The 12590-nt window shown below is 43.5% G+C and overlaps 1 long non-coding RNA gene across 1 annotated transcript; it reads right to left on the bottom strand.

Moving 5' to 3' along the window:
* Window positions 1-3693: 3693 nt before the first annotated feature.
* On the bottom strand, window positions 3694-6022 carry LOC310773722. The gene is made up of 3 exons (XR_014552555.1): window positions 5787-6022; window positions 4900-4975; window positions 3694-4604 (listed from the first exon to the last, which is right to left on the bottom strand). It is a non-coding gene; the product is annotated as an uncharacterized lncRNA (long non-coding RNA).
* Window positions 6023-12590: the final 6568 nt, after the last annotated feature.

Here is a 12590-nt window from a genome sequence, read left to right as displayed (position 1 = left end):
GGGGGGGGGGGTCGGGGGGCGGAGGAGAGTGGTGGTGAGGATTTGAATTGGATTTTATTTGATGGGGACGTTGCAATTGAACATAGTTCCAGAGCATGAAACTGATGTACTGCACAGAGACTTTATAGCTATTGCTAATTTACAGCTCTGTTCCCGAGTTGGGCTTTTACATGTACGGTGTAATTAAAATATACAGCTTTCAGTGTCATAAAACCAAGATACATTACATGTAATAAGATACACATACCACAATACAGATAGAATAGCACAGTACACCAATATAGCCTACACTACACCATACACCATAGTCATTTAGAGTACAATAGCTAAACGTGAGTACAGCTCTGGTTTGCTTTTAGCCAGGCATTGATTTAACCTTCATTCTAAAGGGTTTTATGCCTGTAATTAATTTGATTTCAGTTGGTAACGTGTTCCGGAGTTTACGGCCCATCGTGGAGAAATCGGACCGTCCAAATTTAGATCTACAACACGGTGTTTCACAGTTGCCATTCACCAGGCTCCTATAGCTACTTACTGTTATACTGTAACTCCCATCTTTTGGTGCAGAGAAGCTCTGGAGCTCAACTGCGAAACCCCACCGCGGCCCCGGCCGAGGCGAGAAGCCTTCGCCGGTCCCTTTCCCCAAACAGGGATTAAGATGCAGGTAAATACCTCGGCAGCAAAGCCAGTTGATTGCATTCCGTCCCCGGGTAGCGGGCTGCTGTATTAGATGAATATGAAATGTCCCGAACTGATCTGTATGTATGCAGTGTAGGCGAGGAATATGCTCCCCTCTCCGTAGACCGGCACAGGTAGCGATTATAGCCTCCAGAAATCCCCTCCACATTTTGTACTTGCAAAAACATTGTCCTCGACTGCTCGATGGTTTCCTCATCGGTTGCGGCAGAAGGCAGCTGACCCGCAGGAGTTTTCGACACCGGTTGTTGGCCATGTCAATGAACTCAGAGGTGATGGCACCAGTGGATCATCACATGCCAGCTGGATTTCTATAGCTATCCCCCCTGGTGCTATGGCTTCTACACACAAAACATAATATGCGACTCCACAAAATGACTAAATCTGGCTGCCTGCTATTAACTCATTGAGTGCCAGCCACTTTTGGAGAACGGACGCTCCCAGTGCCAGAGTTTCAGAGCGTTTTCAGTGATTTCTCGAGGCCCACAGAATATTGTGTGATATTACTATGTAAACACCGAACACGCACAAAGAACGATGAGACTCTCTTCTATCATCTGCAAAAAAAAGTTTATTGATACCATTTTCCGTTCTTTAGTTATGAGCCGGAGAAGATAGGTTGTTTTGAGCAAAAAGACACGTTTCAAATTAGAAGCTGAGTTATTCCGCCTTTTGTGAAATGAAGCATTTCAAGCACATTCACTGAGTCTGAAGCTAATATTTTCTGATGTAGTGACGTGGTGTAGTTGTGTGGTGCCCTGCGTGCCCCACCCCCCTCTCCCCCCCTCAGCTGCAAACTCCTCCCCACACTAACACACAGCCTAACACGCACCCAGTCTATTTTCGGAGCGCTCCGTTTTTGTGCAGCGGCTCCCAGCGCGACACGGAAATGCCAAACCGGACTGCAGGGAAAGGTTTGGCCCTTTGGCGTCGAGTGCTGCCTTTCTGGCGGCTAATCGTGTGGAGAAACTATGCAGACAGACAGACAGAGACAGAGAGGCTCAGTTGTGGGCGTGGATTGACTGCTGTTCGCAGCCAACGTCAGCTGCGCTCTGGCTGCAGCATGAGCGGTTTCTCTTTCATCATGGGGCTTTTTCCTGCTGTTTTCCGGACCTTTCTCTAATCTGGAGAGCACTGTCGCCACCTAATGAGTCCGTAAAATAGGTTATACACCTTCAATAGCTACAATATTTGTACAGGAGATGCCTGAGGCTTTGATCCACATCCCACCGTCAAAAAACGCAATTGACGAACATACTCGTCCTTGGCACTCTACGTTACTAAACGAATTGACGAACATACTCGTCCTTGGCACTCAATGAGTTAATGAGTCAACTGAGAAAGTGTGTATGTGTGTTTGGATAATCTTTGTATAAGTCTCTGCAATACAGATTTCTGCTATCCATAAACCCTTGTGCAGTCAGATGTAATTTGCCATAGCCAGATATATTGAAATACCATTTATTCACCATTAAGTTGTACAGAGGGATTTCACTAGCCTGGTAAAAACCATCATGTTAACGTGATCTCACGTTCTGTTTCTCTACATATAAATCTGGACTCCATTCCATCCACAGCAATTTCAGTGGGTGGGAGTACTTGAGAGACAACTCCGTCAGCCAATCAGCATCGCCAAGTCCACTCGGACGATCGGCAAAATCGTCTTTTCCACCGAGAAACTGGTGCATACTCTTGTTCTTGTTTAATTGTTGTTATTGAGTCTATGACTGCCCTGATGTCTGTGTTTATACTCTCTGAATGTTAACGTTACCGCTCGTTGCTTCGGGATCAGCCATACTGTTTTGCCAGCGGCGTCTCCAGGGTTCGAGTTATGGGGGGACCTATGGGGTCTTGGACTCCATAGATAGAGTCTGGGACCCATAGTCCAGAACACCTGTGGGACCCCCACAAATATAACTTTTTTTATTTTCTTTCCAAATAACACATTTTTCGATGTAAGAATTAGTATTATTTATGTTAACTAGATAAATAGGCTAAATAAGAAACATGTTTTCAGTTTTCCCAAAAAACCGTTTGAATTGTGTGATAGGCTGCATTTCACCTCCAAGCCACCATGCGCCGCCCATGAGCGCGTGTTCTACTACTACAACCGAGTTGCAGGGAGAAGAAGATGCAACCATCACGTGATGTAAACAGCCACCTGCGCCAACAAGATATTATTAATCTTTAGTATAGCTTTACCATGCCGCCGAAGAAAAGGCTGAAGCTGCCAACCGGGTGTACAAGCCTGGATAGCTTCGGTTTCAGAAAGAAACAAAGAACGGCTTCAGACAACGGACAACGACCTGTTAGCGCAACAGCTAGGTTGCTATCTAGTAGGTAAGCTAACGTTATGGTCTGATGTCGTGGACACAGCTGAGAGAGGAGAGGAGACTGAGACTTTTCATTTAGTAAGTATTAAGGCTACAGTTGTTTTTGTTCTAACAAGATGCTGCTACTGTATCTGCTGAAATATGCTGCTGTTTGTTAGGTGCAATTTGTTTTTCATTCACAAGTTATTGATTACCTGCAGTGCACACCCAGCTAGCAGATCATGGGCGGGCCGCCGGCGGCAAGCCGGAGACCAATTCGGCGGGCCACCGTCGGCAGCCGCAGCGGCTCCGCTGCGGTCGTGCTAGTCGGTGAAACAGCGGTCCGCCGGGGTGGCTCGCTGGCGGTCCGCTGGCGTACACAGCCAGCGGCCCTTGCACGGCACGCTGATGGCATGCCGCTGGTATTGCACCTCCCAGCCCCCATATACATTGTTATGCTAATGCATGCATGCAGTGCTTCTCCACTGGCAGGGCTCCCTTCCTCTCATACTTAAATATGGTGGTAATTTCTGAGGTAGCCTATTTGGTTAAAAAAGGTTGAGAACCACTTCAATAATGCACATAATTACAATGATTTAAATGATAACATGTGAGTATTCATACAACAATAATAATTTAAAGGAGAACAGATCCGTGAACTTTTTGTTATTTTATTTATGGACATAAGAAATCAATCAAAGGATGATGATTTGACAACTGTGCATTGCAAATAGCAAAAAACTTGACAACTCTGTAGCTATATGTTGCATATTATGTAGGCTATATATTAAAAAAAACACATCAAGCCAAAAATAATGTATAAAAAAAAACAAAGCAAAGCAAAATCTGCCTTAAATAGTGCAATAGTCAAATAAAACAGTCATAAAGATACAAATAGAAAACAGGCATAAAGTCACGCACAGCAGCACATCATAGATATTCCTTTTCCACCGTGTTCCAAAAAGTAAATTTTATATAAAATTGTGTGTTATTATAGGTGGGTAATTATCAAGGACTGTAATGATTGTAAGTCAATACTAGCAGGGGGAGTCTAGTATATAAATAAACAATAGTCTCAAGATTCAAGCTTACTTAATAGCCATAATGAACATGTTACAAATGAGGAATTTGTCTTTGTGCAGTATGCAGCGCAGCAATACAAATCAGGCAGACAGAAAGGCAATTTTCAAATTAATTTGCATTAAAGTGCAAAGTAACAGACCTTGAAAGTGACATAGTGGAGTCCATGTAAATGTCCGTGGCGTGTAATAAGTCCATAAAATGCCCAGTAAGTCCTTAAGTGATGTGTAATGGTTGTGTCCATGGCCGTGGGATAATAATGTCCATATGAAAGATGTCAAGTGTCTTCAAGTGTCTGTGGGATAAGTCCATGGGGGGCATGGGCTTGTGGAGGCTTTCGGGTCTCATTGAAGAGGCGGATAGCCAAGTCCGAGTCACGAGTGCCTCGAGTCGAGTCACGAGTCCTGGACTTGGACTCCTGGACTCGAGAACACTTGCAGGCAGAGGGAGTCACAGGTCTTTTTCTCTTTGACGGCGTTGCACGTGGTGGACAAGGCCGGCTCCTCCGAAACCCAGCTATGCAGCGGAGAGAGATGGACGAGAGGTGAACAAGAAAGATTGAGGACATGAAGACTAGTCATTACAGTTTGTTGAAGTACAATTTTATATGTATTAAAACAAAAAGGGGGGCGGGGGGCACACACACACACCTACACATGGAGGCATTGTGACATCACTGATGCAATAATATTTAGTGAGAGCAACACACACACACACGGGCGTGCCAATAGGGCAGGCGAGGCCAAGCTACGGCTAAAGAAATAATAATTTTCCATAAGAATATTTATAAAAAATAAAATAGAAACCTTACCTTTAAAACTATCTACGAGGTCTTGAAGTTGCCACTCCGCCAATGTGTCTCTGACAAAGCTGTCCATTGGCCCAACCTGAAACAAACAAAGGGAGCTACATTAGAAAAATAAAATAGCTATTTGAATGCCTTTTATGATGCTGCTAGGAGGGATTTTTGAGCTGATACCTATAACAGACAAATATCTGCTTCTCTTGTCCGATAAGCGATAATAATTTCACATTTTTGTATTTATGCAGCTGCTGGACTCTAGCAGCTTCATATGGCTCATCTCAAGCCTGTTTGGTCCAAAATAGAGCTTGCATCAGTGTGGGGGTAAAAGGAAATAAATAATACAAACGATTTACAGACTAACAGTCACAGACTGTAACGGTCTGTAACGTTAGTTTTGATCTCATCTTACATGGCCGTGCACGCAAACAGAAGAATATGCACGCAGTAAATTAACGTGAGCAGCAACACACTAACAATGGGCTGTACTCTGTAACGTTAGTTTAATCAATTGTCTGTTTATAGCCGCGAAAGCAAACGGAATTATGTACGTTAACGTTAAACGGCCGAATAACACCGTTAATGGTGTATTGATATATCCAGAATGAGCACAAAATAGATGTTTGCAACCGATGCCTTTTTACGTTTTACTCCAAGAAACGTGGAAGGTTTTTAACAAGATGTAGATGGCCCATGCATTTCTTCACTGGGTAGAGTGGCTAACGCTAGCCTCTGCTACTTGTAGGCCTATGTGTAACACAAAAAGCTGACTACACAACGACATTTAACTATTAGCCATCTAACTTGTTGTTATCTGCCTAACCAGCGAAATGGCTAATGGTAAGATCGCAGCAGAGCACAATAGGATTTACAAATATAGCGTTAAATATTCTTACCGATCTGCTTTTCAAAGAGCCCCGAAGTTTTCAGTGTTCTTTGTTGTCGTGCACGTCTTGTTTTTCTTGTGATGAAGTTGCAAGAAGGCAGCGGATGATCGCCACCAACCGGTCTGTTATTGTCCGTATATCGCTTTTATAATCAGTCCTGTGTTTTGTAGATAGGTGAAGACAAGTCATGGTTTAAAACGACTTTTTCAAAGATTGTTGCTATCAGTACTCGGCGCATGTTTGCTTCCTGAAATCCCATTCATAAAATGGCGCCAGGACACACGTAGCCTCAATGGCCTGGACGCAGACACAACGTCACACTACGGCAACGCAAAAGTGCCAAAATTCTTCACTTCCCATCGTCACTCTCAACCCCCCCCCCCCCCCCCCCCCCTCCCTCCCAATAATCTTTATTTCAAACTGTTAACATTACACACACAAAAACAACATCAGACAAATGGATACAGATGAGACATGGGGGGGGGGGGATATATAGACTGCAGTGCAGACCTGACCAGTGTAATAAAGTAGAGAGAGAGAGAGAGAGAGAGAGAGAGAGAGAGAGAGAGAGAGAGAGAGAGAGAGAGAGAGAGAGAGAGAGAGAGAGAGAGCCATCATCCTGCATCTGGCTGAAAAATATAACACTGCATACCCAGTGAATAAATGACCCACGTTTATTCTTCTTGGACATCTACCTATTATTATTTGCACTTTATTTATTTATTTATTTATTTATTTATTTATTTATATTCCAGGGACAAAACAATTGTTCCAGAGGTTAAATTAGGCTACAACTGGGTAGACACAGCCCTGTTGTGCCTTAAATTTTGTGTAGGCCTATACAATATTTTGCCAAAAATATGTTGCTATCTTCTATAAACATTCCAAATTTGACATGTTCAAGTAGAAATGCATCAATGCTAGATTATCCATAAATTAAAATTAGGCCAATTATAAGTAATTTTGCAGGGGAAAAAAGTGATCTTTTGTCTCCACATCTGTATTGCAAAATTCATACAGATTCACATTCTACTCCTAAAATGATTTTTTCCCCTTTGTGTACACACACACACACACACACACACACACACACACACACACACACACACACACACACACACACACACACACACACACACACACACACACACATACAGATCCTTTAAAAAAAATTGAATATCATGGAAATAACATGGATAACCGTGGACTTCAGCGGATTGTCAAGCAAAGACGATTCAAAAAATTTGGCAGAGATTCAGAGGGAGTGGACTGAGGCTGGAGTCAGTCATAACTGAGAAGTAACTGCTGATTTTCTTCACACTATAATACTTTCTTGAAATACTGTATTGGGGGTCTTCTGGAGCTGTAGGCCAAAATTATGAAAAATGAAACAAATAAAGGCTAGAAATATTTCACTTTGTGTGTAATGAATCTATAATCTATGAAAGTTTCACTTTTTGAAAGGAATTATGGAAGAAAACTTTCCATGATATTCAAATTTTTGGGAAAGGATCTGTGTGTGTATATATATATATATACATACTTATAGTGATCAACTGCTTATATTGATCAAAAACCTTGGTCCTGAATTATTCCATGCTGTTATGAATAATTTGCTTATAGTGATCAATACTCTGCTTACAGTGATCATTTTGGGCCTTGTCCCACCTGAGAACAATGGATTTTTTTTTTAATTACAGTAATTTTATTTATTTATTTATTTACTTACAAACTGCCAGAAATGAGCTTTTTGATTAAAAAAAATCTACAGAGGTTCTCAAAGTGGGGTCCAGGTACCCCCAGGGGTCCTTGAGGGGCTTCCAGGGGTATACCCAGCAAAAAAAGTAATTCATTTTCAGAAGAATTCCAAAGATAAGTAACACAATGACAGAATGCATGAGTATTTTGGTCATGGGTTTCATACACTTTATATTATAAAACATTGTGACGACCACACATGGGAGGGTAGTCACAAAAGCTAAAAATCATATCAGTTGGGACAAAATATTATCAAATGAGGCTCCGTTGTCTAATTTGTGTCAGTTTAAAGTTTGAGAACCACTGCACTAGACATCAAGTCAAGTGGCTAGGCCATGGATGCACTATCAAGCACATAAGCTATAGACCACTTTGCTTGGTCATTCAAAACCATTCAAAGTCCAACATCCATCCGGTTGTATTTTAATTTGCTCTGGTTTACGACTCAGGCGTGAACAATTCAATAAAGTGAATTTATAAGCTATTGATTTTGATTTCTGGTATTCAAAGAACATTCCAACACAGGTGATTAGAAATGTTTGTCCACTATGTTTTTTAATTCAAAGACTAACCCAAAAATTTGAGAGAACAACATAAATAAAAAGTAAATGCTGCACGGACAAAACAATTACTACAGAAATTAAATAGGCTACAATAAACTTCTCAAATACAATGTATAATTTTTGGGCATTTGTGTTTTTCATCCATAGGCCTATAGAGCTTTGGAAAATCTTGCTAAGTTCATTTTCGAATGCTGTGAAGGTATTTTTGCCTTTGTGTAGCCTAATAAAAACAGAAATCCATTAAATAGTCTCTTTCAAACAAAAGAGAACAGAACTTAGCCCATCGTTTCAAATTAGAGCTATAGTTTCATAATGCTTATGAATGCAGTTTAATGGATGGAGTATCTTGGCCTATCTGCCGACGGCCAGACACCAGCGCCCCTCCAGCGCTGATGTGGTACTTAGAGAGGGAAAATTCTTGGCGGCTTGCCGACGGCCTGCCGCTGCTAGCCCTCCAGCGGCATTCCGCCAGAGTGAAGGTAGCGGCATCCTCCAGTGGGCCGCCGGATGGCCGCTGAAGGAATGCCACCGCCGCCCGGCCGCTCAAAATGCGACCACGGGCCACTAGCGGCAGCGGCAGATTGCTAGCTGGGCATTAGTTTGTTCGTTAGAAACACATTGTGTTTCTAATACGACTCGGCCATCTCAACAGAATTCATGGGTTGTGGTTTATTTCTGTAGTGTTTTTGACTCATCATCATCTGCTCGCTGATACAGATTTTGTGTTTACAGCTATACCACAGTGTATTATAGTCAGCTAACCACCACTGTCACTCTTGTTGGTAATACACCTGTATAGCACATGAGCTATAGTGGCTATATAGTGATCTTGCTAGCTAGTTAGCTAAATGTTTGTTCAGGTTAAATGACCTGACATATCAGTCTTAAGCTACAGCTTGAGAGTGTTTTGGAGCTAAAGACAGTTTAGTAACAAACAGTGAGCAAACCTTGTACCTTGTCAGACTCTTAACTTAAAGAACAACCGACCTACACGCCCATTGCAACAATCCCCCCCCCCCCAGGTATTGCTCATGTTTTACTCATTATTTATGCAGAACCAATTCTCCAATGGACCATGAAGGTGTCACAGCGGCTTATTAGGAGATATGCAATGTTCTGCAGATCCTTTATATTCACCTTATTCACCACGCCTACTTTTTCTCTCTTCCGCGTTACACGCAATTGTATTTGTTCTTCCGGTTCAGTGCTAGTTGGCGGCCAATTTCAAAACAAAACGTCACTATAATAATGAATGAAGTTTGGCAACATTCAGAATTAAGCGACACTGCGGCCAACTTCAGTTACATGTTCATAGCGTTACTGCTGCGAGGAGCCCGATGGCTGTACCCGGTCGGCATTTAACGTTAGTTACAAACGCACGTCGACAGTGTTTTCTCACTGCCAGTAGCCTACAGTAGGGTTTGACAGACAGCTAGTCCGACCGGTGTCAGCACAGCCAGCGCTCCCAGTCCTTGCGGCTCGTTAAATATTTCCAAATAGGCGTTATTCTGATAAACTGGTCACATATATGTTACGTTCGCACCCGAAAAATATTAAAACTTTAAAACGGTTTGGGTTTTTTTGTGTGCTTGAGAACAGCTTTTTGGCAAGTCTAAAAATGGCTACGGTAGGCGCAATCTACTTCCGCGTCTAAAACCGGAAAGACGATTACAAAATGATGTCATGCAGAAGCGTCCTTGTAGGGCAAAGAATAAGGTGAATACAGACTGGTTTGGGAAGAAGTCTCGTGGAATCAGGCTGCGTGCGGCTGGCCGGTTCCATCCATTCATTTGGGCTTCGATTGGACAAATATGTTGGCCCGCAATTTGGTGCACCGAAATACGACTTTGATCTCACCCCGGTGCCGTTGACTTCCTGTGTCCTTTATATGGGCTTCATTTCTGCGTAATGGACTGGCCAGCTGGACCCCGGTGGTCCCGAGACGGCCCGACTCTGTAAGCTGCTGCTGCGGGCATCTGGGAGAAGCATCTGGGCTCCGCTAATGCGCTCGTTTCTCTCAATGTTTCACTTTCTTCCCCCGTCTCGTCACAACAACATCTTAACTAACGCCACTCAATCACAACCTATACCATCGCCACGTGCCTATTGGTTAAGGAAGGGGGGGGGGGGGGGGGGGCTATTAAAAACAGTCTCATTTTGGTTGGGGGGAGGGGGTGGATTAAGTGTAATTATATCAGTGAAAGTGCCTGACTACCGAGCAGATGTACTGCCATCTTGTGTGCTAAGCTGTTCGGCCATGGATCTCGTCCAGCTTCACATCCCCCGGTTCTGATGAGGGGCATGTGGGAATCGGGTTTGGCACAAAACGGTGTGATTATTATTGTGCGGCGTTTTTCCTCTGGTCCAATAAGGAATTAGAGCCCCCTCCTCTCTGTGTTGGGCTGTTTTAAACACCGCGGGAGCTTGCCGCTTCCTTCAAAATATGGTCATTGAGCACAAAGCTGTCCCGTTACCAGCTGTACGAGTAGAAGGTCTGTCAAGAAAATGACCGGAGGACGTGGGATTTGCACCCCAATCTTCTTAATTAAGTGGAAGCGCTTAATTGCAGCTTGGGGAAAAAATATTTGGGCTTGGAGCCAATCCTGATGCTGGATATTAACAAAAAGTTTAAAGGCGCTTGTCAACATCTGAGTGAGCTTTCATTTAAGCTTCCAGAAGATCTATGATTTCAGTTTATTGAGCAGTCTACAGACTTTTTACAATCTATCTATTACACTTGCTGAGTAGCCTAAATGCGCTATATCAGTTGTTCTCAAGGGTCCCGGGACCCCCAGGCGTCCTTCAGGGGTCACCAGCAAAAAGGGGAACCATTTATTTTCACTATAATTTCATCCATAAGTAACACAATGACCAAATGTATGACTATTTTGCTAATGGGTTTGATAAACTTGCTATGATAAAAAAAACATCTAAAAGTAAATAGGGGACCCGGGGACAAAATGTTATCAAATGGGGGTCCGTGGTCCAGCTCAGTGGCCTTGTGGTCTGAATGTCCAACACGAGACTGAGAGGTCGCGAGTTCGATCCCCGGCCGAGTCATCCCAAAGACTATAAAAATGGGACCCATTTGCCTCCCTGCTTGGCACTCAGCATCAAAGGGTTGGAATTGGGGGGTTAGATCACCATGTGATTCCCGAGCGCGGCGCACGCTGCCGCTCACCGCTCCCCCAGGGGATGGGTCAAATGCGGAGAACAAATTTCACACATTGTGTGACAATCAGTGGGACTTTACCTTTACTTTACCTTTGGTCTAATTTGTGTCAGGTTTAGGGTCCTCCTTGACGTGAAAAACTTTGAGTACCACTGCTCTACACTATATCACCTGCAAGTACAGAGACAGTGATTGTGCAGAACGCACCAAAGGAAAGACATATGCACTGTCAAGCACCCAGAAATGCATGTAAATATATAGCTTCAAAATCAAAGTAGAAACGCCTTGGTGGCTGCAGCAGCTGCCTGCATCATGTTGTGGAATCAGAACCTAAATATCTTAGCTGATAGCAGGTCAGAGCAGTTTCAAAGGCTTGCACATCATTATCCATCAAATGCTTCCTGGGAACATTAAGGATTACTTGCAAATCCTGTTAGAGCCGGGTCTTCACAGTGTTACAGTAGCCTGGCTGGAACAACAGACGGGAGCCGGGCTCTGCCTCTGTGATGATGGGAGACACAGCATGTAGGACGCGGGGGTCAGCGGCGGGATGGTATTTCGCCCTGGCGCGCTCCGTCGCCAGATGAAACGGGCACCGATGATTTATGGCGGATCACCGGATGGCGGGAGCGCAGGGAGGCGAGCGCGCTGCAGCGGCCCCACAACACACACGCAAAATTGGGTTACTCGCCCAACGCAAAGGGGTCTGTCTCCCACTAACAAATTCAATCATGGCCTTCCTTCCCTCCAGGTCATTTTAATACTGCCAGATTACCAGAGAGCTCCGTCCAAATGACGCCATCTCTCCCTGCCTCCTTATGGGAGACAGAGTGTGTGTGTGTGTGTGTGTGTGTGTGTGTGTGTGTGTGTGTGCGCGCATGTGCGTGTGTGTGTGTGTGTGTGTGTGCGCGCGTGTGTGTGTGTGTGCGTGTGTGTGTGTGCGCGCATGTGCGTGTGTGTGTGTGTGTGTGTGTGTGTGTGTGTGTGTGTGTGTGTGTGTGCGTGTGTGACTCTTGGTTTTATTTTCTGGGCAGGTTAATGATAATGTCATTATGTCACTACATTACATTACATACTAATTAAGGCTTACAGTCTCAAACAGGGTTCCCGCAGGTCCTTGAAGTCCTTCAAAGTTTGTGAATTTGAGGAAAGAATTTGAGGCCTTGAAAGTTTTTGAAAATAGACATAAATATACATGGGTCATTGAAAGTGATTGGATTTATTATTATTTATTATTTTGCGATATATATATATAAATAAATATTTATATATTTATTGTTTTCTTTTTCTTTTTTCTTTTACTAAATGTTGGTAAAATAG

This window comes from Poromitra crassiceps (assembly GCF_964638095.1).
Source record: "Poromitra crassiceps genome assembly, chromosome: 3".
NCBI lineage: Eukaryota > Metazoa > Chordata > Actinopteri > Beryciformes > Melamphaidae > Poromitra > Poromitra crassiceps.
This window is presented reverse-complemented; position numbering and strand designations above follow the sequence as displayed.